The sequence below is a fragment of the Phocoena sinus genome, chromosome 17 (genome assembly GCF_008692025.1).
Source record: "Phocoena sinus isolate mPhoSin1 chromosome 17, mPhoSin1.pri, whole genome shotgun sequence".
NCBI classification, from domain to species: Eukaryota; Metazoa; Chordata; class Mammalia; order Artiodactyla; family Phocoenidae; genus Phocoena; species Phocoena sinus.
The window spans coordinates 49,364,124-49,389,802 of NC_045779.1; the positions used below are offsets into that span (position 1 = coordinate 49,364,124).

The 25,679-nt window shown below is 40.3% G+C and overlaps 1 protein-coding gene across 6 annotated transcripts in view; it reads left to right on the top strand.

Moving 5' to 3' along the window:
• OXR1 (oxidation resistance 1) overlaps positions 1 to 25,679 on the top strand; it is a 457,600-nt gene that overhangs the window by 186,826 nt on the left and 245,095 nt on the right. Inside the window, exon 1 of one of the 6 annotated variants that reach the window (XM_032610527.1) lies at positions 25,308 to 25,324. The exons of the other annotated variants lie outside the window; for them this stretch is intronic. The gene's annotated coding sequence lies outside the window, so the exon portion shown is untranslated. Of the gene's footprint in view, positions 1 to 25,307; positions 25,325 to 25,679 lie in introns of those variants that run through there. 6 annotated transcript variants of the gene reach the window in all.

The following is a 25,679-nucleotide window of genomic DNA, read 5'->3' on the forward strand; positions in this document are numbered from 1 at the left end:
GCATATGAAAAGATGCCCCAGTTTAGACATCATCAGGGAAATGCAAATTAAAACTACAGTGAGATGCCACTATACATCTATTAGAATGGTCAAAACCCAGAACACTGACAGCACTAAATGCTGACAAGGATATGAAGCAACAGTAATTCTCATTCATGGCTGGCAGGAATGCAAAATGGTACAGCCACTTTGGAAGACAGTTTGATGGTTTCTTATAAAACTAAACATACTCTTACCATGTGATCTAGCAATCACATTCCTTGGTATTTACCCAGAGCAGCTGAAGACTTACGTCTACACAAAAACGTGCACATGGATGTTTATATCAGCTTTATTTGTAATTGCCAAAACTTGGAGGTAATCAAGATGTCCTTCAGTAGGTGAATGGGTAAATAAACTGTGGTACTTCCATACAATGGAACATTACTCTGCACTTAAAAGAAATATATATCAGCCAAAAAAAGATAGGGATAAACCTTAAATTCATATTACTAAGTGAAAGAAGCCAATCTGAAAAAAACTCCATACTGTATGATTCCAACTCCGTGACATTCTGGAAAAAGCAGAACTATGAAAACAGTAAAAAGATTAGTGGTTGCCAGTGACTGGGGAGAGGGAAGGATAAATAGGCACAGAGGACTTTTAGGGCAGTGAAACTACTCTGTATGATACCCTAGTGTTTGTCCAAACTCATAGAATGCACAACACCAAGAGTGAACCCTAATGTAAACTGTGGACTTTGGGTGATAATGACATGTCAATTTAGGTTCACCATTTGTAACAAATGTACCCCTCTGGTGGAGAATGTTGATAATGGGGGAGGCTGCAGTGGGGGGATGCAAGGAGTAGAGGGGAGTATCTATTCCTTCTGCTCCATTTTTCTGTGAACATACAATTAAAGTTAATTTTAAAAGGTATGACTAATTTTAAAAGCACAAAATTTCAACTGTTAAATTATCAATTAATTCATCATTGGGTTGCACTAATTTATTGATTTAAATGTCATTTTAGTTTGCTTGCTTGCTTTTGGCAAAGATTTGCCCAAATAACTGGATTTACATTGTATTGAAAGTTACTAACATTGTTTTATCAAGGAAAATGCTTGATCTTGTTGCAAGAGTGCAAAGCACCTCCTGGCTCATAAACTGGATGATTTGGTTCAAAAACATTGCCTGTCTAACTGGATTTGAAGTCAGGGTTTTTTTCCTCAATCACTCTAAATTTCAATCCCATTTTTTAATGCTTTTGATAGACTAAAATTCCTTCTTCTAAGTAATCTAAACATATGAAAGAAAATCATCAATTTAGTGGTGGACTCTGTTCCAATGTCAACATGGGTAAATAATCTTTATAAAATTATAAATCTATTTTATATATAGATAATAGGCAATGCTATTTTTTAAGACTATTTAAGGTCATTCTCCTTTATATCCCTGTCCTTCCTAACATAGCATGTTCTTTGATAGATTCTCAGGTTTCTTATGGTACCTATGAGATCGAAATTTAAAGATACTTATTAACCATGTGGTATGTGTGTATATATATATATATGTGTATATATATGTGTGTGTGTATATATATATATACATATATATATATATATATATATATATATATATATAATGTTATTCGCCCTTTAAAAAGAAGGAAATCCTGCCATTTGTGACAACATGGATCGAGCTGGAGGACATTATGCTAAGTGAAATAAGCCAGACACGTAAAAAGCAAATACTGTGTGATCTCACTTATTCTTCTACTCCTTGCAGAGTCTAAAATAGTTCAACCTCAGAGAAGCAGAGAGTAGAATGATGGTTGCCAGGGCTGGAGCGGGGGAGAAATGGGGAGATGTTGGTCAGAAGGGCACAAAGGTTCAGTTATTCATGATAAATAAGTTCTGGAGATTTAATATACAGCATGGTGACTAGAGTTAATAATATGGAACTGTATACTTGAAATTTGCTAATAGGGTAAATCTTAGGTATTCTTACCACAAAAAGAAAGGAAGGAAGAAGGAATAGTGGGAGGGAGGGAGGGAAGGAAGGAAGGAAGGAAGGGGAAGGGAGAGAAGGAAAGGAAAAGAAAAGAAAAAAGAAAGAAGAGTAAGTGAGGTGATAGGTATGTTAATTAGCTTGTTTTTGGTGATCTTTTCACAATGTATATGAATATAAAAGCTCAAACTGTACACCTTAAATATACACCATTTTTGGTCAGTTATACCTCAATAAAATCTAGCAGTCTCACGTAAGGTCGCCTTGACCTGTGCAGTGACTTTGCTCTGTGCATTAAGTAGTTTCCTGCAGCATTTTCTTCCTCCTGGCGTTATTGTAATAAGTAGAGTGTGTCTCTTTCCCTAAGCACTAACTTCAGCTGTCACGGTAACTAAAATCGTTTCCAAAGCAGTGGGTAATGAATGCACTGTAGTCAAGTGAAGCAACAAATCCTTAACAATTGAAGGACTGCGAACAATTCTATTTACACGGCATCTCTTGCTAAAAATGCAGATAAGAGCAACAAGGGCAAGGAGTGTAGTGCCCTGGGAAGGGGATTGAGTGGGCTTATTGCGGGGACACTCTGTATGCTTCCTCCCACAGGGAGTGAGGGAGAAGCCTCAGGAGCATGGCACCCTTGGGTTCTTTGACCGGCATGGAGTGTTCTGGTCAGCCAGAGGACAAGAGCCTATGTGAGGGATAGGGGAGAGAAGAAAATGGAGAGACAAGGAAGGGAACAACCACTGTCGGTTTAGAGGATAATGAGAGGGACCTTGAGGGAGAGAAAAGGCTTTTGTTATATTTGCTCAACATTAGGAATGCACTCAAGAGAGTGAATACAGAAAGTACGGTCTTAGAGACGCCACATACACAGAGCCAACCACCTGTTGCAGGTTTCCATTTGGACACAGTATATATCCAATCAGCCTAGCCATATCCCCTTCTCTCTCCTTCCCGCAAGTCCTGCTCAGCTGCTCCTGTTGTGGCAGTGCTCCCCACTCCAAGCTCAGGAAATGGAACCATGTAGGGTGCAAAGAATTTGCAGGGTACCAAGCGAGGAGTTCAGGACAGCTAGTGCTCAAAATACCTGAATTCCCTGATGGGTTTCAGCAAAGCATTTTTAAAGGCAAGGTGAGGGAGGGGCATCCCAGGGTTTGTGATCGGCTTGCACACAATTCTGATTGGTTGATGGTGAGGTAACAGGGTGGTGTCATAGGGGTTAACATTATCAATCCTCAGGCTCCAGTAGGTCTGGGCGATGTGCTTATGGTCAGCAAGTAGTTAACTTCTTCCATTTGATGGAGGTTTTAGCATCTGTAAAACAGCTCAGGAAATGTGCATGAGATACTGTTATCTAGGTACTTCAGGGAGGAACTAAAGATTCTGTGACTGCCATATGGTTGATTTACTGTTTAAATTGTTACCAGTTCTCCTGGCCCAGCTGCTGCTTTTGTCACTACATGTTCACATCCTTTCAATCATTAATTCTTGAGCCAGGCTTTTGTGACTCAGGGGAAGCCTGGGAGACTACAGCTTTTCTACAAGCCAGAGGCAGGCAGAGGACATGGGGGGAAGGGTCTGTCCCAGGAAGGTCCCATGGGGTCCTGCTTGGCTACACTATGGGAGAATCTGTTTCTCGCCTTTTCATTTCCAGAGGCCAGTCACATTCTTTGGCTCATGTTCTCTCTCCTCCATGTTCAAAGCTACCAATCTCTGTTTCACTGTTGGTCATTTACTCCTGTTCTGCTGTGCTCATATATCCCCCGGATGCGCCTTGTCTGCCTGCCTCTTACACTTTTAAAGACACTTTTCATTACATCGGGCCCACTTAGATCCAGCATAATTTCCCCCATCTGAAGATACTTGACCACATATGCAAAGTTCCTTTTGCTGTGCAAGGTAGTCCATTTACAGGTTCAAGAGATGACGATTTGGACACCTTTTGGGGCTATATTCTGCCCACCACACTCCTGTTATCCTTTTCCTCACCTTCATAATCACCTCCATGTAGTTGAGAGCATTGACTTTTTTTTTTGGCGGTACACGGGCCTCTCACTGTTGTGACCTCTCCCGTTGCGGAGCACAGGCTCCGGACGCGCAGGCTCAGCGGCCACAGCTCACGGGCCCAGCCGCTCTGCGGCCTGTGGGATCTTCCCAGACCGGGGCACGAACCCGTGTCTGCTGCATCGGCAGGCGGACTCTCAACCACTGCGCCACCAGGGAAGCCCGAGAGCATTGACTTTTAATTCTCGCTTTATCAGATTCTACCTGACTGATGTTGTATAAGTACTGAACCTCTCTGAGTTCTGGGTTTCTCATCTGTAAATGAGTTGCCCTCTTACTTAACATATTGCATAGATTGTAGTACGCATTCAACACATTACAGCATTTCTGATAACAGCATTGCCATCGTTATCATCATGATAATTGTCTGTTTCCTTACCTCCCTCTATATCTTTAAGCCTGGTTAGCAGAACCGCCATACCTCCTTCATATTATTTGTTTTGTAGTGTCTGGGATGGGGCCCCACCATAAGCGTTCAACTCAATAAATGTTTTTGAGTTCATTCAATAAACGGCTTTTGAATAAATTAATCAAGTAAAAGAAAACTGTCCACCTATTTCAGACTCTTGATCTAAGAACACCTATTTTACACGCTTCAAAAAAATGTCACCACAACAACCCTCTAATTGCCTCTGCTTTCATGTTCTATGTTTAGCTAATGTCACTGGAGCTTCACATTGGTTTTCTTTTAGCCAATTGTGCATGTATACATTCTCTCAGATATGACCTTCTAGATCTCTGAGCCAACTATGTCAAGAATTAAGATATATTAAGAAACTGGATCTTGGTAAAAAAATTTCTCAAATCCTGCCTGTCTTTCCTAAATTTGTATAATCATACAGAATGAATTAGAGACAAATACTGATAGTTTTGTGCTTTTTTTTTAAAAAAAAAACAGTGCTGTTCTCCCTTTCCTTTTCAATTACATATATAATAAAATGTATGTTTATATATTAATTTCCTGGACCTGTAGGAAATAAGCCTATTTTGTTTATATTAAAAGTTTTTGAGACTTCTCATGGTTTCACATTTTATTTATATGCCTGTTTAGTGCATAAAATGAGACTTTTCATCTTGTCTTTTATCATCTGGGAAGAAGTAGAATTTGTAGATTCCCAGTCTAGTACTGCAGTTAAATTCGTATGCATAATTGCTTATTGAAGTGACCAGATAGAGGTTATTATATTATAAGTTATAATTACTATATAATGCTTTCAATGTCAATATAATTTTTAACCTAAAAGTTCTTGAAGTTCAAGTAAACAGCAGCTTTGGGTCATATTGAGTAAATATCTCAAGTATTATGCAACCTTCCTGAATACGAATCCAGGTTCTCTTGTGCTGGTGTGTGACTTGGAGTCAGGATGAAGGGTGCAGAGGGAGCCCTGGGGACCCACTCGAATGCAGCACCATCTCTGGGGTGACTTTGGGCAGTTGCCAGAAAAACCCATCATTGCAGATTTTCCCGGGAGATAGATTTCCTTTCATAATTAAGTCTATGTGCAGTAAGTATTTGCATTTTATGTTAGTGTATCTGACATCTTATTTACTATCTTCTGTATAGTAGACACTAGGTAAATATTTACTGGTAGCTTGATTTTGAGATTTGAGGATTGGTATTGATAGTTGGTAATATTAAATAAACCAGTGATGATGTAGCCAACACAAAACATTATTTAGATATATCAGGAGAGTTGTTATGACATGGTTATACAGAATAATAATTTCAAAAATGTTCTAATTATTAACGACAAAATGTGTTTCATCAAGCTGTCTTCTGTACTTAAGATGTTTAGTTTTATGAAAGATGCTTGCCTCTTGTTGATTTAGGATTATGTCCTCGATTATGTACTTATCATACGCTCTGTGATTTTGAACTAATTTAACCTAAACAATATATTTTTCTCACCAATCAAACAGTTTTTTTTCCTGTAACTAAGGTGACCATATAATTTGTGTCCAAATTGAAACACTTGAGAGAGAATAAGGGCACCATTAATAACTATGCCAGGACAATTGGCTTAAACTAGACTGTTCCAGGCTAGTTGAATGTGTGATCACTCTACCAGTAGCCCTGTTTTCATTAAACACAACTAATATTTCCTGAGGACTATTACATGCAAGACATTTTTCTTTGAACCAAAGAAACGAAAGAAGGAATACATTTTCCTTTCACCAGCCTTCTCCTTCACCACCAACCAGCTGTGTTCTGCTTTGATGAATTTTATTTATTTTCACATAAACAATGTATTACCTTACTTAAAATGCTTGCAAACCACCAAAAGAGTAGAGTAGAAGAATAAGTTCAATGTCATGAGGAAGATTTAGAATGCTGTGAGGTGCAGAGTTAAAGAAAGCGTGTCTTATGCGAGGTAGGAGGATGCAGTATTTAAATAGCGTGTTCCTCCTGAAGGTGAGCCTGGAGGGGTGGTTAAAAGAACTGAAGACAGAAATGTAAAGCAGGAGGTTCCCTGGGGCAGTTTCCCTGACTGAGAGTAAGTCTCCTGTCATCTTGGATTGAAGAGGCACAGGGGCATAATGAGTTGGATTTGGCAGGTTTAGTCCATGTGTGGAGGAGCTGATGCCATATGACATGATGGAGGGCTTTGTATGCCAACCTGAGGAATGTATGTTTAATGTGATGTGTTTATTATTAAACAAAAGATAGTCCCAGCCCCTTCTCTTGTCCTGGCTGTCCGCTCTGCCTTTATACTGGCCGAATGTCTCAATCTGGGGTTATTCATTTTTCTCCCTTCCTTTCATGTCTTCTCTCCTGGTGAATGTGCTCAATATATGAGCATCCTGATTTTTACCGATTGTAAATACAATACCAACAGACTTGCTCTGCCTCGTACCCTCGGGAAGGAATTATTCTTTTGCCCAATCTTGCCTAGATAACTGGCCTTAATTTTCTTTTCATTCCTTTCTTTCCCTTCCTGGCCCCAGTTTGTTTTTGCTGTCTCTTATGGGTTTTTCCCCTCATTTCCTAGTTAGTATTTTATTTTGGTTAATAGGACTGAAATCCATATGTGTGTGTAGACAAACAGTCATTTGCATACAGATACACGCACACACAAGCAGCAGTATGAGTACACTGATTTTCCTTGACCCACAAACACTTTTTTTCCCATATATTAACTAAACAGAATATATATTGTAACCAGTACATACAATTAATGTGATGATGTATCTTTTCTTCCCACACCCCCAAAAAGCTCCTAAAGAAATCTGTGACATTTTAGAAGTGTGAAAATATCAGTAGTGTGAAATTTCCGGTTTTCAAGCCTGTGAAAGAGAGCAGAGGCTTGTTGAATTAACTCCATGTCACACTGTTTTCTATGCTCCCGGCCTGCGATGAGCAGCAGTGTCGTGGTGACAAGGGCTAGCTCCACAGACACACCTACTGCCTGCTCTGAATGTGTGTGACCTCAAGCGAGTCAACCTCTTCTCCTCATTCCTTACCTGTAAAATGAGGCCGAGAAGAACAAACTTTCCAGGATTGATTGGAATGGTTTGAGTGAATATTTAGATCAATGCTTAGCACATCCTAAGGTATCTATGTGGTCATCCTTTTTTTTGTTTGTTTCCTCTAGATTTAACAATGAAAAAGCAAATTTTTAAAAAAGTCGAAATGGTATAAAACACTATCTGGTTATATTTCATGAGATGCACCAGAGGTTCTCAAACTTCCTGGGTTCACTCTAATCTCAGGCTTTTCTCATGGTGCCTCTAGACTGAAATAAATACCTAATAGTTTGTTAATTAATTAAGTCCAAACCATGGAAAGGTAGCCATTTGTGTTGACTGAAAAAGAAAAAAGCGCACAACCTAAAAGTTGAGAATTATGTTTTATTCAGTGGACATACTGAGGATGTAAGCCCAGGAGACAGGCTCTCAGATGGCTCTGAGGGACTATTCAGAAGAGGTGAGGGAGGAGCCAGGATATATAGGAAGTTTGGCGACAAAACAGAGGTAGACAGAACATCAAAACATTACTGTTAATTAAGGAAAACGCAGATATCTCAAGGTAATGACTTTAGCGCTTTTCTATGTATGGGAAGATGCAAGAGTCTGGGCTCATTTATATCATTCCTTTGATAGGCACCTTAACTGTCTGGGGCCAGCATCCTGTTTTTCCTCTGTCCTGAATGCCCTCAGGGTGCACAGCTGGGGGTGGCTGCTAGGGGGGGTAGCGGGGCAGCTGTGGTGGCTGATGGCTTGATGGCTACAGCATCCTTTGCTTACTGACAAGACAGGCTGTGTTCTTTGTCTACATTTGCATGATATCCACCAGTTGTCGATGTGTTTTCCCTGAAAATTTTAAATCCCTCCCAACCTCCACACATACCCGCTGTGAGTTTGCTGCAGCCCCTGAGGTATTTTGGGGCACAATTCGGAAATGATAAGGGTACTTACTTGTTTAGCTCTTACCTCTGCCTGTTATTTCATAATCATTCAGCAAGTGCTCTGTGATGTTGATTCATGACTTCCCCCTCTCCAAAACCTTTAATCTGTCTCTACACAGAGTTAGCTCAGAAAGCCCTCAGAGGAAAATCTAAAAAAGAAAGCTGAGGCTTCATGTAAAGTGTTGCGGTATGCCTGAAAGCCTCGGAGAATCTAAAGCAAAACGTAAAGGAAAAAGAGACTCAGTTCTCCAGTGTGTTCACTGTGTCAATCACAGTTGCCCTTAAAACCTAGGAATACATGCTTTTATGGTTCCCTGGAGCTCCTCTGCAGGTGTGCCAAGCAGAAGTTACCCGAAGGTCACCTGCACAATGATGTAGGTAAAAGGAAAGCCTGATGTTTACTGTTCCACCCCCCAGGCTGTGGAAACCAGCAGCAATACAGCAGTGTCCACTCACCTGTCTTCCAGATGGCTCCATACGTTTCAAGTTGCCGCCCACAGGTATTTGGGCTGGTTGTAAAAAGCTAACTAAGTCTTTGGAGAAAGTAAGCACTGCCTCACCAGACCTGTAAGCTCCCAGGCCAATTAACCCATCATGCATTATATATTATATGTTAATGTTTACCAAACTGTGTTGCCAATGATTTAACAAAACTTCACCAGTCCAGACTCCTAAACAGTAAAATCTAGGGTTCTGGAGAGCTGGAGGATACATAGAGACAAGAGCTTTTACATATGAATTGATGTTAAAAAGAATTTTTTAAAAAGTGCCTCATACGTTTTTCCTACATTCTGGAAAGATACAGTTACATATACGGAAGGAGCTGGAGTGGACCTTGAGGCCAAGTTACTTTTTACATGAAACTAGAATTAAGAATAAATCTTTCTAAAATGCATTACAGATTGTTCGGCAACACTACATGCTGTAGCTATAGGTAGGCGTGCGGTCAGGGAGGAGCTTTAAGGTCACCCTGTGTTGCCGCTGCTTTACAGATTAGGGCAAAGCCCCTCCAGCCTGCAGGACTGTCAGGCCGGCACACGTTCATTTCATCGCATGCTGTCGCGGTTAGGTTCAAATGTGTGCTGATCGCATCCACACTGCCTGTGTGCCCCACGTAGGTTCCCTGACCCCGGAGTCCTCTTCAGTCATCTCCTCTCACTCTCTCCCCTCTGCCCATTTCACACACTCTTTGTTATCACCATAGCCACATATCTGGGGACTCTGCACTCAAATGCACTGTCCTCCCTTCCAGGGATGTCATTATCTTCCTGACCTGTGCTTATTGCTTCTGGGGACTCAGGGTCCGCTGATGGAATACCAAGACCGTTTTTTTTTTTTTTTCTTTTTCTTTTTTTACATCCTATGTGAATGTTTACAGTCATTATAGGAGAGGAGATTGAAAGAAAAATGGAAGTAGGAATAAAAGTCAGTATAGCATTACATTACCAAAACCAGCCCATGAGGCAGTATGAGCTAAAGGTAAGAACACGCTCTTTGAAGTCTGTCCTCTGTACCTGCTGTCAGACTCCAGCTCTCCCGTGTAGTGTTCATAAGATCTGGATTAAGACACTCAGCCACTCTAAGCCTCAAGTCCCTCATCCCTAGAAAGGGCATGATGATACCCACCTTAAATAGTTGTTATGAGAAATTATGAATCAGAATATGTTGACAGAGTTTAGATCTCTGAAAATAATAAACACTGATTGGTTATCATTAGCCCATTTTACAGAAGGGGCAGTTGAGGATAGAATTAAGGGACTTTTTGCAGATCACGGTTCGTAAATAGAAGGAGCAGAAGACACCTTCGTCCCCCATCTGCCTCATTCCTTCTTCCTATTAGATATTCGGAGGCTGTCTAGAAGCTGGGGGTTCTGAAGCATCAGATTTTTTCAGTCTTAGGATTTTAGTGCCGCCTCCCTCCTGCTTCTCCCCCGCCCCACCACTAGCACTTAGTGAAACTTCAAGCTGAATAAATCGTTCATGGTCTCACTGTAAACAATGACTTTCTCCCATGGAGGGGAAAAAAAAATTGTGTTTGATGGCCTTTCACTGCACATAGTCAGTGTGCACTGGGAGGAACAAAATGAGCCCTGGAAATAATTTAATTTTCTTTAGAGCCTGAAGACAGGAATCTGTAAGCCATAATGCTCTCCAGCTTTAATCAATATCCTGATTTGTCAACCTGTAACTATAGCATGCCAGTCAGTTTAATGAATATTCACTGCCCCTAAAAGAATGAATATTGAGTACCTACTATGTGCTGCTATGTAGTCACAAAACAATGCTTCTCACACCTTAACATACACACAAATCACGTGGGATTTATTACAATGTCAAGTCTGGTTCACTCGATCTAGGATGGGACTTAAGACTGCATTTCTAACAAGCTCCCAGGTGACACCAGCGCTGCCGGTCCATGGACCACGAGGTGATTCTTAGACACATTAAAGTTCTAGAAGCACTAAGGTATCCCATTCTTCTTTTACTTCTCTAGCACTTTTTGGTATTTACTGTTCTTTTATTATTTTACATATTGCTTATATTCTCCAATAGAATTTAAGTTCTGTGAGAGCACGGACCTTTCTACTTTGATCATCACCGTATTCCCGGCTCCTAGAGTAGCGCCTAACACATGTGGGTGAGCTGCAGCCGAAAGCCCATCTCCTCACACACCAGTACTCAGTAATATTTGTGATTCAATATATGACTAAATGAATACAGGTAATGGTAATATACATACATACATAATATTTAGATATTGTGTATATTATCCTAATAGGAACATTCAAACGAATATATTATCACCCTCAAGTTGTAAATATGCAATAATACATGTCAAATTAGTGTTAGGGACAACTACAATAAAACTTCTTGAAATTGGGCAAATATTGAAAGTTTCAGAAAAGAAATAAAATTTGAACTAGTTTTTATAAATATAGAAAGAGAAGGAGAGGAAGGTAATTCATGTAGACGGAATTTGGTAGGATAATTATTTGAGATTTAACCTTAAGTTTTATTCCCCTTGAAGCCTTCCTCCAGTTTCCATGCAGTTATCTGGTTCCCTAGTTTTCCTATCATAGAGAATTTTGCAGTGCAAACAACAGAAGTTGCTGAAAGTCTGCTCTTTCTTTTATAAAATCTTAAACTTGAAGAGATTATGCTATGTATCATGGAGTAGGGTAGAAGAGAGAAGAGTTCTTTTGAGGACAGCTAAAGGAACAAGAATTTTTCCCAAGGCAAAAGAATTCAGTCTAAGCTGAGAAGATGATGCTGTAGGTATTATTCATTTTTTTCTATGCCATGGTCCCCTCCAGTAGTTTGGTGAGAATTACAAACAAAGCCTATTATATTGACATTCATTTATCAAAACACTTTTTAAGATTGAGATATAGTAATATATATGTTTATTTGTTAATGTATAAAATAATAAGGTCTGGAAGCATAGCTAATAATTACCTTGATTTCGATATAGTGATGAGCATGGATTTTTAGCTATGAAGTGATATAAAATATCTCTACTTTTTATTCATGATGGATTTATAGGTACTGCTAATATCAATACTATTGTAGTTTATTGCCTACATTTGTAATAGAAGGAAATGGTACATTTTCACTTAGAGGTTAATGAAAATAAAGATGTAAACATTCTCCCATCCAAGTCTATGGAACCCTTTGGTGTGGTCTCCAGGTTCAATAGAAGGACTGAGCGTCACTCCCAGGTAGCTCTTATCAGTCAGGAGAGTCTAGGTCAGAGGTTCTCAGTGTCTTGTCCCTGAACCAGTAGCATAAGCATCATCTAGGAACTTGTTAGGACTGGAAATTCTCAGGTCTTACCCCGATCCAACTGAATAGAAACTCTGGGAACAGAGTCAGAAATCTGTTTTTACAAGCCCTCCAGGTGATTCTGATGCATGCTGAAGCTGGAGAAGCACTAAACTAAATTTTACTTTAGTAACAAACTAGCCCTACATCTCAGTAGTATCCATATAAAACAGTATGATTTTTGATTTCATTCAAGTTGAACTTCCATCATGGTTAGGATGGGTTCATTCTGCTCCATGTCTCCTCACTTGGGATCCGGGTGACAGAACAGCCACCGTCTGCAACATTATTAGCACTGTGCCAGAGGAGAAAGAAAAATGGAGGGTCTCACACTGGTGATTAATGGACCAACAGTGATACGTGGCACTTCCACTAACCACTAATTGGCCAGAACTAATCACGAGGCTCTACCCAATGGCTGGGGGACAGGAAGTGCCCAGAAGCCAGGGAGCTAGGGATGACTAACACATTATCGAGATACAGCGAGATCTCAGAGAGGATGACCCACTAACACCCCACAGCCACTCCAATGATTCCCATGTTTGTAGCAGGCACAGGAAAAGCAGAATCACAGGCCCTGAGGAAGCCATGCAGCCTGGAACAGCGGGTGGACCAATGTGAACCAATGTGACCATGAAATCTATGACAAAGTAGACCAGTGACTGGGATGGGCCAAAGGAGGGGGCACTTTGTTTTATTTTGGTGATGCTTAAGACCCAGGGACTTTTGCACAACTCTGGGCAAGGAAGGAAAATACAAGAGTGACTGAGATTGCACTTCCTATTTCGGACACACCTGAGATTGTAGGGTAAGCTTCATATCCACCAGAGCTGTTGTCTGTGTAAAGTGCACTCGTTCAGCACTTAATGCAGGACATTTTAAAGGGTGATTTCTTAAATGCTTTTGATGATGATAAAATAAACTCTTTGGATACTTCAGCACTGACTAAATTGACATATTGACTTAGAAAGATTATAGGTCTGAGGTTTTTCTAAATTCATATTGGGACTCAGTTAATGGAACAATGAGTCACTGGTACTTAATCATTTCTTTGTGATTGTGACAGGTAATTCTTTTCCATCAGTTATAAAATCTTACATTCAGCTGGCATTTTTCTACAATGTTCTCTACTTGCCCTGCGTTTGCCTCAAAATAAAGAGAAGTTGGGCTTCCCTGGTGGCGCAGTGGTTGAGAGTCCGCCTGCTGATGCAGGGGACACGGGTTCGTGCCCCGGTCCGGGAAGATCCCACAGGCCGCGGAGCGGCTGGGCCCGTGAGCCATGGCCGCTGAGCCTGCACGTCCGTAGCCTGTGCTCCGCAATGGAAGAGGCCACAAAAGTGAGAGGCCCGCATACCACAAAAAAATAATAATAAATAAATAAAGAGAAGTTATTAGGCATGTAATGATGAGAAAGTAGTCACAGTAAAAGTTGATCTAATACGGTCTTGTTAAAAAAAAGCCTGGCTCATCTGGTGAAGATTTTATTACTTGACCCTCTTGGAAACATCTTAGCCACTATGCCACCATAAATGTGCATTTGATGAAGATTGAAATCTACAATTAAATGCTACATTTGTATTTAGTAACCACAAATTTTTTTTGTTGCATTGTAATGTACCAGTAGGTGATTAAGCCCCTCGCCAATGGAGAAAAAACTTCTGTAGGAGAATTTATGTGGTCACAGTATATTTTTTCAGGGGGTATCTTTATTGAATGTCTGAGAATGAGGTATGACATATATGTTGGTAGAGAATATTTCACCTTCTCACTATGAAACGTACACCTTATAATATCTGCCCACTTTGTCGCCCTATTTTTCCCCAGGGGGAAAAAAATGTGTGTATTGCCCAGGAAAACTCTATGGGATTAGTTAGTATACTTTTAACTGAGTTCAAATGTCCTAGCTCATCTCTGACTTCTGTACGTATGACTTATATCTTCTTATTGTAGTTCCCTGCTAGAAATTAGCTGATAATTGTCCTTAAGCAATAGCCACCAAAAGTTCTTATAGACACTCCTGGAAGTTGGCATATATTGTTTGCTATGAATTCTATTTTGCAAAATTGTAATAAAATACAATTTTTAAGAAAATGGTACAAGTATATGGACATCAGGTTTTACATTTATTAAAACATTTTTCTCAATGTAGTTTTGACGTTTGCTGCCTAGATAATAAATCCACGCATGGACTATTCCTTTAAACATATCCCAACACAATCTGTCTTATGAACAAATCAATCAACAGAGTATTTCAGATATAATTTAAAAAAATGCTATCTGCAGAAATAATAAATTTTTTGCTTACTAACAAATTTCATGAGACAGTTTGGAGCCCATATATTTTAGCTTCAATCAAATAAACCTTTGTATGAAATCCAGAAACTTTTAAATAGCAACATAGACCATAGGAATGCAGTTTATTTAAGTCAGACTTTAAGACTGTTGTTTTAAATCATGATTGCATCACTAGTTTCCATTCTACTCACATCTTAAGGGGTGTGTGTGTGTGTGTGTGTGTGTGTGTGTGTGTGTAAATTAGACAATGCATCTTGGGATTCATTGTAGTATGTCACTTGAAAAACTTTTTCAAAAATGGTTGGAGTTAATTTTTTCTCCAAGACAATTTCATTTGGCATTAGTTCACCTTGATCATCTTATATGGCAAGAAACCAACGGATGCAGGTTTTACCTCTTTGGCTAAAGAATGAGTAGGTTTTTTGTTTGTTTGTTTGTTTGTTTTTGCGGTACGTGGGCCTCTCACTGTTGTGGCCTCTCCCGTTGCGGAGCACAGGCTCTGGACGCGCAGGCCCAGTGGCCATGGCTCACGGGCCCAGCCGCTCCACGGCACGCAGGACCCTCCCAGACCGGGGCACGAACCCGCGTCCCCTACATTGGCAGGCAGACTCCCAATCACTGCGCCACCAGGGAAGCCCATGAGTAGATATTTTTTAAGTATGTAGTGTCCTGTTTTCTTTGACAACTGTAATTTTGCCCAGGAGGTAATTACCAGATTAACTGCTTGTTAATTACTACTTTTGCTTTGGGCTCATACTTATTGTCATGAAAAATGTTATTATTTCTGGTGGCCTCCATGAGGGTCATCTTAAGTCAGGGGAAGAAAAGCATGTGTTTAGTATGAAATATATTCATTTTAATATCTTCACCTTCTGTGGCCCAAACCTTTGTGTAGCATGGTTTTGCTTTTTCTATTCTGTGTTGTCAGCACTAAAGTAACAAAATAGATTCTGCTCTGTGTGCCTAGAGGATTGTTTTCCCCAAAACCTGTATGGTGTTTGCTTCCACTGTGCAGGAAAGGTTAAAACATGCAATGGACTTATCACTGTCTCCAAAATTGCTGCTGCCCTTAATCAACTGAATGCATGACAAGAATTATGAACATGTTTCACAATTTTCCTTCTTCTTCCTTGATTCTTGAGTAGCACATAGAATCTTATTCAACATTTCCTGTTGGAGTAGAAAGGAAACATAGAAATATAATTACAGTAGTTTGATATATGTAGTGAGATAAAGCAATATTTGGGTTCTAACTCCAACAATACCCGTGAAGTTAAATAGGAGAATATGTGGTAGAAAAAGAATTGTTCTTCCCCTAAAACTGACCTTCTCGTCACTGTCTCAGCAGTGACTTGCCATTCTAAAGCTTTGTCTGAATAATAAGGCAGTATTTTTTTTTGCCTGTGAAGTGAGAAATGAATGTTAAAAATGTAGTCACTGAGCTTTCCTTTGCTTACTGTGACAAAACCAATGACCCAGGAGTCATAAATGACCACTAATGTCCAGCTGCTGGCTGTAGTGCTCTATGGATTTTTGTGGTGCAAATTGTCATTGTGTGTAGACTACTTAATCGAGTTCCTGAGAAATTACCAAAGAATTTCTTTAAAAAGGAAAAGTACAATCATCAAGGAAAAACACAGCAGATACTATACATGAAGTGCTACATTTAAGATGTCAGTCTTTTTCCTGTATATGTAAAAACCTCTGTAGAGAAGTTGTCATTTTTAAATGATGGAAAGCATATAGTCTTTCCTTCTAGTTAAAAATCTCTGCAGGTAAACTGTCATTTTTAAATGAATGTGTGTAGTGTTTCCTTCTTAGTTAATGCAGAATGAAGTATTTGAGTTGTGACACAATTGCTCTACCGTCTAAAATTCTGTTCTAAGCACTGGAAATCTGTCAGTGAACAAGGCAGGTGAGCTTTCAGCTCTCAGATCATTAATGAAGCGGTTTGGCACCACAGATCATTCACAATAAAATATATCTACGATAAACAGTCTGAAGAAAATACCAATAAAATAGGGTGACGGGAGGAACTGACAACTTCAGGTTGGGTAGTAAAGAAGGTCTTTCTCTAAAGAGGCTTTTGAGTTGAGACCTGGATGACAAGGAACCAGACGTGAATTTCTGGAGAAGGTGCGTTTCAAGCAGGGGGAGCTTCTAGTACAAAAGCTTTGAGACTAGTAAAGTGTCTAGGAACAGAAAAAAGTGTGGACACAACAGCGAGTAAGGAGGAGCATAGAGATGAGGACAGTGAAAGAGGCAGGGGCCATGTCATGAAGGGTCCTGCAGGATTTGGTAAGTGGTTTAAAATCTATGCAGTGAAGATAAGAAGCCCTATTGGAAGGACTGACTTGATCTGAATTATGTTTTTAAAACAGCAGTTTGCTCTTTGTGTGGAAAATGGATTGAATGAGAGGAAAGAGCAGAAGCAGTAGGAGGCTGTAGTGGCATCCAAAGAAGGAATAATGGTGGGTCAGCCAGAACATTCTTCTCAGGACTCTCCAAATTATCCTTGCTCTGAAATGCCTCTTACCTCTGCAAAATAAAAATGTTATCCATCTAAACACTTTCTGCTTCAATGCAAAAAAGGGAAGGATAGCATACTCTCCGCAGCTGTTTCCCATCCCAGAGCTGTATCCCATCTCAGTATCCTTTTCTCCACATGGAGATTATTTTGAACCATCCAGGTGGTTTTGATCAAATTGTATACATGTAGAATATTATTCTTAAGCTCCAATACAACCCCACAGACACAAAGATTAACTTAAGATGACTAAGGACATTTCAACTGCCAGGAGGTTAAGACAGTATTTAAATTCATAATCTGCGGTACCTTGGGTTTGAGCTCTGACCTGCAAGATACGATTTACTGACCAATAAGGAAGACTTCATCAAGCTGGACTGTCATTCTAGAAGTGTTTCCTTATACACGATTCCTAGGTGCTGAAGCATCATTTTTAAAAAGCTCTGCTTTGGGAAATCAATGTGAGGGATTGTGTTAGGCAACACAGGCAGATCCAGCTTTACGGGTGTGTGCCCTGTGCAGCTAGCTGTACAGGGCCTGTGCCTGTCCACACTTGGTTTTATGCTCTGCAGTCACTATCTTGAATTCTTACTACATTTTTAAGCAAGGAACCTCTCATTTTCATTTTGCACAGGGAACCACAAATTATGTAGCTGGCCCTGATCACAGAGCTTGGAAAACTGTATGAAAATCTATCCCTCTGCTGTCAGGCATAGAGAGGTAGAGGAAGGAGTGGAGCAGGTTCGAATAAAGGGATTCTCTGGCAAAGGAAATTCGTTGCCTGTCGAATCTGAGATAATCTAGCCCAGTGGTTTTCAAGTGCCTGTGTTCAGTCCACACCTACCTGATTTTTACCTCTCTGTGGAAAAATAAGAACATGGACGAGGATGCCCTCAGTTTTTTGTAAAGGTAAATTTGTTCAGCTGAGAGGTCTGCTCTTTATTCTGAAATTAGATTAATCTTGCCACTTTTGGTCTAACATGTTTTCTGTTTTGTAACATATTGGTAGCAGGTAGGAACTTTTTATTTTAAAGCACTTCTGTAAAATAAAACGACCACTTCATTTCAGCCTAATGCTTCTTGACAAAAAACAAACAAACAAAACGCTCCATCCTATCCCCGTCTTCTGCTTTACCTTTACCTCCTTTTTTCTAATCCCAACCTCAGTTTTCTCTTATTCTAATTATTCCCAATAGCAATGACACACAGTTCACAAATACTTGAACCTAATTTCTTAAGGTTGAGTAAAAGGTAATCAGAAATAAATTCACATGAATGTTAGAACTTATAGATAAATCCAAAGTGGAGGAGAGATTACCCTCCTGTAACCAGAGTACTTATAATTCTGTTTTATAAATCCATCCCCTTTTGTGTCCTAAGGGAGAGCAACAGTTTTTATCTTGGTATCCCCAACACTTAGCATCGTGCATTAGGTTCAATAAGCCTTCAATTGAATATATTGAAAATAAATTAAAAAATATATATATATTATATTATATTGTATTGTGTTATATTTAACTGGAAATGTCCCTGAAATGGAGGGGTGTCTTCATTCTATCACCACCTTCTTTGGTGGTTCCAACCCTTCCTGAGCCAAAGAGCAATGACCTTAAGAAGGGTTAATAAAGGTGCATTGCATCTGTAGCAGGAAGTGAAAATTAGACATTTTCTGTGGTTCAGCTGGATCTAAGACACCCGATACTCACACATTTTGAAATGAGGTGTGGAACCGCCAGATCGAGATTTGAGAAGCTGATGGTCAGGGACTGTTCTGTGACTCTTAGCTGAGCACCCACCGCCAGCTGATATAACAGTTTGGAGATTAGAGCAGGATTTTTAGAGAGAGCTGCTGGCGTTCTGGGAATCTTGTCCTATCCCAACCCCCACCCTCACCTTAAATCTATGTATGGGGCTTCATTGGGACAACCCAGAGAGCTTGGGGAAACAATGGGTTAGACTTTGACTCAACCATGAGAAATGAAAGAGTAGGGAGAATCTGACACAGGGATACAAAGAGCTGCTATCTTGCGAGTGTGCTGAAACCTACAGGTCAAGGAATGTTCGCTTCTTGTTGGCAAAATATGGCAGAGAGAGAGAGAGAGAGAGAGAGAGAGAGAGAGAGAGGGAGGGAGGGAGGGAGGGAGGGAGGGGGAGGGAGGGAGGGAGGGGGAGGGAGGGAGGGGGAGGGAGGGAGGGAGGGAGGGGGAGGGAGGGAGGGAGGGAGGGAGGGAGGGAGGGAGAGAGGGAGAGAGGGAGAGAGGGAGAGAGGGAGAGAGGGAGAGAGGGAGAGAGGGAGAGAGGGAGAGAGGGAGAGAGGGAGAGAGAGAGAGAGAGAGAGAGAGAGAGAGAGAGAGAGAGACCTGGCCTGAAAGGTCAGGTCTTAGATCTTGTCGAGGAGGGCTGTTTGGGGGAAATAACACGGCAGTGTATGTGAGGGCTGGTATAGGAGCTACTAGGGCCCAGTGAGAAGATTTGCATTCACTCAAAAAGAGGAAGCTGCAGAGGAGGGATCTCCAGTCAGGACTGGACTACAAAGAACCTATAAAATATCCCACCTGACAAGAGAAAGAGGTGGCTTTAAACACCTAACAAAATGCAGAGTGCTGGTGCCCACAACTAAGATCCCTGGAGCATAGAACAGTGCCTTGCACATAGATGGGAATCAGCGGATACCTGGTGAACACAAAGAATGTAAACTTGCTGGGCAAATATCACAGGGGTGATGTCCAGCATGGTACAGATGAGAATGATGAGGTTCAGGTTAAGTGTGTTAAGTCAGGTTTATTCCTAGTTATGGCAGAATCTAGTCGAGAGCACTGTTCTGAACAGGTGCTCAGAACAGCACTGTATGGCCATTACCAGGTTTGTGATACAAAGCAACTAAGAGTTCATAAGAAGACTCCAAGGCAGTCTTTCCTGGGGTACTTGTATGTACCTGGTTATTCAGTTTATCCTTAGGTGAAGTCAAGCCTTTAATGGTGGCTACTGTGTGCCCGGCAGGGTACAGGGCGCTGGTGGTTCAAATATAAATAAGACAATCCCTGACCTCAGGTAGCTTATGGTATACAGATTAAAGGCAGTAATTGGTCATTTGCTTAATATATAGCATGAGCTCAAGAAATATTAGTTCCAGTAATGCCACTGTGAAATCACGTGGTTGAACTCAGCTTCCCTACGGATTGTAAGGGCCCTCCCAACTACAATTAAGTATAGATTGCTACTTTTTGCCATCATCAGATTTTATTTCTTATTCTTTAATGATGCTTGACTGAATATACTATTTTTAATAGAGTTATGTAGGTATTTCTATCAGTCTTTAATGTAATTAGAAATTGACATATATGGATATATTTTTTTCTACTGCCCTTTTCTTCCTGGCTTGTTAACATGTAATATTTTGCTTCTGTTTATTCAATCTCCATTTGATTTTTCTCCTAATGTAATTTACTACCTGCAGAAATATGACACCCAGAAAATACAGGAGTGAAATGCCCATTAGCATAATGCCAGTATATCAACACATGTTTTAAAGGGTCTTCTAGCCCAAGCCTATTCCTTAGATGATGCATTCAACCATAATTTTCAGCCTTTAAAATTAGTCCTTCTCATAGATCTGGAGACAGCTCTCTTTTCACACAACTGTTACGAATATTGTGGTTTTCTAACCAAAGAGATGTGACAGTAATTTCCTAAGAAAGATTTGGGACATTGTGACTGTTCCAAACTAAAAATGAAAGAAGAGGGGGAGGATAAACATAACCTCATGCCCTGTACATTGTGACTGGTCCAAACTAAAAATGAGAGAAGAGGGAGAGGATAAACATAACCTCATGCCCTGTACATTGTGACTGGTCCAAACTAAAAATGAGAGAAGAGGGAGAGGATAAACCTAACCTCATGCCCTGTAAGTCTTCTGAGTGAAGACATGTCTGGAATTTACGCAGAGGGATCATTTACTTACTTCTTCATCGATTCACTTATTCGTGTAGTAAATCTTTTTGCTGTGCAAGGCACTTGGTAGATGGATAAAGGAGATGTGCTTCCAGGCCCACCAGAGTGAACAGCAAAGTGAGAGAGACAGAAGAGAAAAAAGTAAACATGAACAAATGTATCATTAGACTTGGTGATAAATACCCTGAGAAGCAGATGAGCAGAGCCCTAAAGCACAGCTTGAGTGGGGCTGGGAGGTAGGAGATGGGAGACAACCTACTTAGAATCATGGGGGATGGGGTTTCTGAGGAGAGTTAAAAAATGAGAAGCAACCAGCAACTCAGAGAGTCAGAGGAAATAGCATGTGCAAAGGCCCTGAGGAAGGCAAGAGCTTGGCGTGTTTGAGAACCTTGAAGGACACCAAGGGGACTGGCACATGAGCAAGAAGAAGAGCCCAGGATGAAGTAGGAGATGGAGAGATGCAGGGACTTACAGCCCATGGAAAGCAGTTGAGAAATTCATCAGGTCACACTGGGGAGGCGTTCAGTTCTTTGGAGCAAGAGAGTAGCCTATCTCCTTTAGGCTTAAAATGCTTGTTACGGCTGCTGCAAGAACAGGTAGGAAAAAAGGAAAGTCTAACAGGGAGACCAATATGGAGGCTGTGGCAGTAATCCAGTGGGCTGGTGACTAGGGAGGTGGGAGTGGAGATGGAGAGAAGTGGAGAGGCTGAAGGTATAATTTGGGAAGGCAGAATGGAGAGAATGTGTTGATGAATTAGAACTGGAGAGTGTTGCAAAGGAAGGGAACAAATATAACTTCGAGTTTTCCGGCTTGAATAACCGTAGGTGTTGGTGCCATTTGCAAAGATGGAGAAGACAGGAAGGAAGGTTGAGGCAAATTTAGGAATCAAGAATTTGTTTAGGGACATGGTGAGTTTAAGATGTGCCACAGGTAATCGATAATGCCAAGTAGCTAGTTGTATGTTTAAGTCTGCTGTTCTGGGGAAAGTTTGAGCTGGAGGTATAAATGTGGGAGTTTTTAGCATATAAATATTTCTTCCCAAGGGAATGGATGAGAACATCTAGGGAGATAGTGAACATAAAGCGAAGGGAGGCCCAGCTCTGTTAGGCCCCTGGATATTCCAGAATTTAGGGTTGAAAGGGAAAAAAAGGAACTCTTTAAGGAATAGTGGGGAAAAAAAGGAATATTAGAAGTATTGTGTGTCAGGGGCTCTAAGATAGGATGTTTCAACATAGAGGGGCCATTAAAAAAAAAGTTGAGGACTTATATGTACCAGTGCATATCATGCTGAATATTTGTATGGATGATGTTATGTTATCCTTTTAATAACCCTTCAAGGTAAGTAGAGTTATTAAACTCATTTTACAAATGAGTAAACTGCAGAGAGATGAAGCAATTTGCCCAAATTTTGGACGCAGGGTTCTAACTCCAGAGTCTTACCCTTTGTGCCATCCACCTCTACAAACACATCCTGTGACTCAAAGACTAAAAAAGAGATGAAAACCAAAAAAAGTAACTTTGTGTGAAATGATTGAAAACCTAAATGAGTTGTTTTGTGAGAGTGGTATTGGAGAGGGTTGTGCAGTGATGAAGAGATGAAGCCGAGTGCTGTGAAACAGAGAAGGGAACTCAAGAAATGGGATGGTAGCCTTAGGAAGAAAACAGCTTCTTGAAGGGATGAGAGATTTTAGCACTTGGTGGAATGCTGGTGGGAATGGTTTAGCAAAGAGGGGGAGATGCATGACCAGGTTGGAAGCAGATAACCTAGGAGTAAAGTTGAGAAAGTGATGTAGGAGGAGCATCGTCTGCCTTGCCGGCATCCCTTCCTGTGTGTGTAAAAGAGAAACTTCCTTCCTTTGTGAAGGATTTAGAAGAGACCTTTGGCTCTCTGTGTCTGTGCCTCTCCAAAGGAAGGAGAGCAACTTCTCAAACTGTGAAAGGGACTGCAGAGGTCTGGCCCCACCTCCTCTGCCTTCTGTCTTTGGGATGCGATGCCCACAGCATCTTTGTGATGTTCTCTGAGCACGGAGCAGCCTCACCAGGATACGGTTCTCCAAGCTGCCAGCTTGTAACGGAGTCCTTGACTCCTGTCTTTATTTCTCAGTTGGTTCAGGATTTACAGAGGGAAGAGGGTAGTTAGTACATTAAAACCTCAGGTATAGAGAGAGGATGCTGTTGGATTCAGAGAACACATGGAGAGATTAGCTTTAATGAGAGGAGGACCATACCCTTTTCTGTAATAGGAAAAATGTTTTAAATAATAGGGAAAGAAATGTAGGTTTATAGAGTTGCCACTGGGAAGAAGACAGTGACTTCTTTAATGTAATTTTAAACATTTTATAGTATGTTTATCTGAAGAAAGTCTAAAATTCAACTTTGCTGTATTGGGGGCACACTTCGTAGACCTCACGTGTTAAACCACTATGATCTGAACAGAAGAAAACTACAACAGGTTCCCCAGTGATCTTCAAACTGGGAGAGGGCACATGGTTGCCCTATTCTAGGGTAGCTACTTAGAGTCTACATAGGACCGTTTAAAAAAAATCCTTTTCCATCAGGAATACCCTCAATAATGCAATCTTACACTTAAAAACAACAAGGTATCATTTTCATTTGAAAATATTTAGGATGACAATAGGATGGGTTGGTTTAAAGAGGTAAAGAAACAATGGATTAAATGAAGTGATGTTTTCCATCAAGCTCCTGAATTAATATGTAATAAGAGACCTATATTTTTGAACTTCTTTTCCTGTGTCTCATGTATTCATTTGGGGAAATTAAGACGGGAGATTTTTGTGCTACATTGGCATTTTAACTATAAACCATTGCGCTTTGGCCCAGAGTATTATTACCTGCAGAAGCTATCTTGATTAAGTTTGGAGTTGCCTTATGTTGTGCGTAAGCAAAACTACATTTTAATCAGCTAGTCCACATGCTTTATACAGATAGTTTGTAATAGGCCCTGTTAAACATAGATTCCTTTAATCAGCAATGTTGGATAGAAGCCTAAAGTCTTAAAATAGTCTTCTTTATTCTGATTTCCTTCTCCCTAAGATGAATAAACAGAATGCAATCGATGTGGCAATAGCTGTTACAAATCATTTCATCAAAGGTAATAAAATTAAATTCCATCTCTGTGAGTTATTACAGAAGACTGTGGAACATTTACAAGAATTTGACTTCCAAATCCTTCAAGCCCTGATCTTTGGATTTGCGTAATGTGTTTCTACTTTCAGGATTTTCCAGTCGAAAGGCTTTGAAGTTCCAAGGCAAAAACTGAAATAAATTGGAAACCTGTGTAATTTCAAAGTGAATGCTTACAATATAATGGTATAATTGGAAAGTACATGGAAGGGGAAACATAAAATTTTACTACTGTTGACTTAATCTTGGGAAACTTGATAGTAGAAAGATAGTAGGCAAAATTCTTAATGAGTGATCAAAAATATAAAGTAGAACTTTCAAATCAGTAACATTATTTAATATTAGATTACTTTAAGACAGTAGATCCTGAACTTGAACCCCAGTTTTTTTGTTTTTGTTTTTTTTTTTTGTTTGTTTTTTTTTGCGGTACGCGGGCCTCTCACTGTTGTGGCCTCTCCCGTTGCGGAGCACAGGCTCCGGACGCGCAGGCTCAGCGGCCATGGCTCACGGGTCCAGCCGCTCCGCGGCATGTGGGATCTTCCCGGACCGGGGCACGAACCCGCGTCCCCTGCATCGGCAGGCGGACTCTCAACCACTGCGCCACCAGGGAAGCCCGAACCCCAGTTTTTGATTCCAGAGTCGTTGCTCTTTTCACTTCTTCATGCCACCACTGAAATTTTTTGCATGGGATGTCAATTTATCAAGACTACAGAGTGTATTTTTAGAAATTACAAAGCTGAATTTAGTGAAAAAAGAAGTGAAATACTGTTCAGCTTTATCATACTACTGATAATGGAGGTGGAATAATTTCCTTTGTCTAAGCTTCAAAACATTACCGTGATCGGATGGGAAAGAGGCTATATTATGTGAATGTACTAAATTGATTATTATATCTGCTCCCAAACGTCCAAAGTTACTTATTCTCTTAGTTTGTTTTCCTGGATTTTATACATGAAGTTGCTTGCATTTTTGTGTTCTCTCTTGTGGCTTTTTCCCATGATGAAACCACTCATTCATTTAACTATTCATGACGTGCCTTCTATATGCCAAGAAATATGCTAAGTCCTAGGAATGAAATGGTGAACAGACTGAATTTCTGTGAATGCAGGAATTCAGTTGATCTGGTGGTGAGTATTCCTGATGAAAAATGCTTCTCTCCAACCTCTTTTCTCTGGGCTGGCATAAGCATGGGGATATAAATAAACCAGCTGGCAAACTTCAAGGACTTGGATGTCTTTTTCATGAAAGGTCAATAAGAAAGGCTAACCTTTTACATTAGGATTTATTGAACTCTGTAGAGGCAGATTGGTTTTGGATTTAATTTCTAGTATTTTTGTTACAAAATTAGGTATGATAGTAATGAATTCATGTATGCTTCTGTATGATTGATATTATGTACACTGGCCTTGCTTGCTCTTCACAGAGTTGAATTCAATTGCATTTAACAAAAGAATTTCTAGCAAACCATTTCTACATATCATT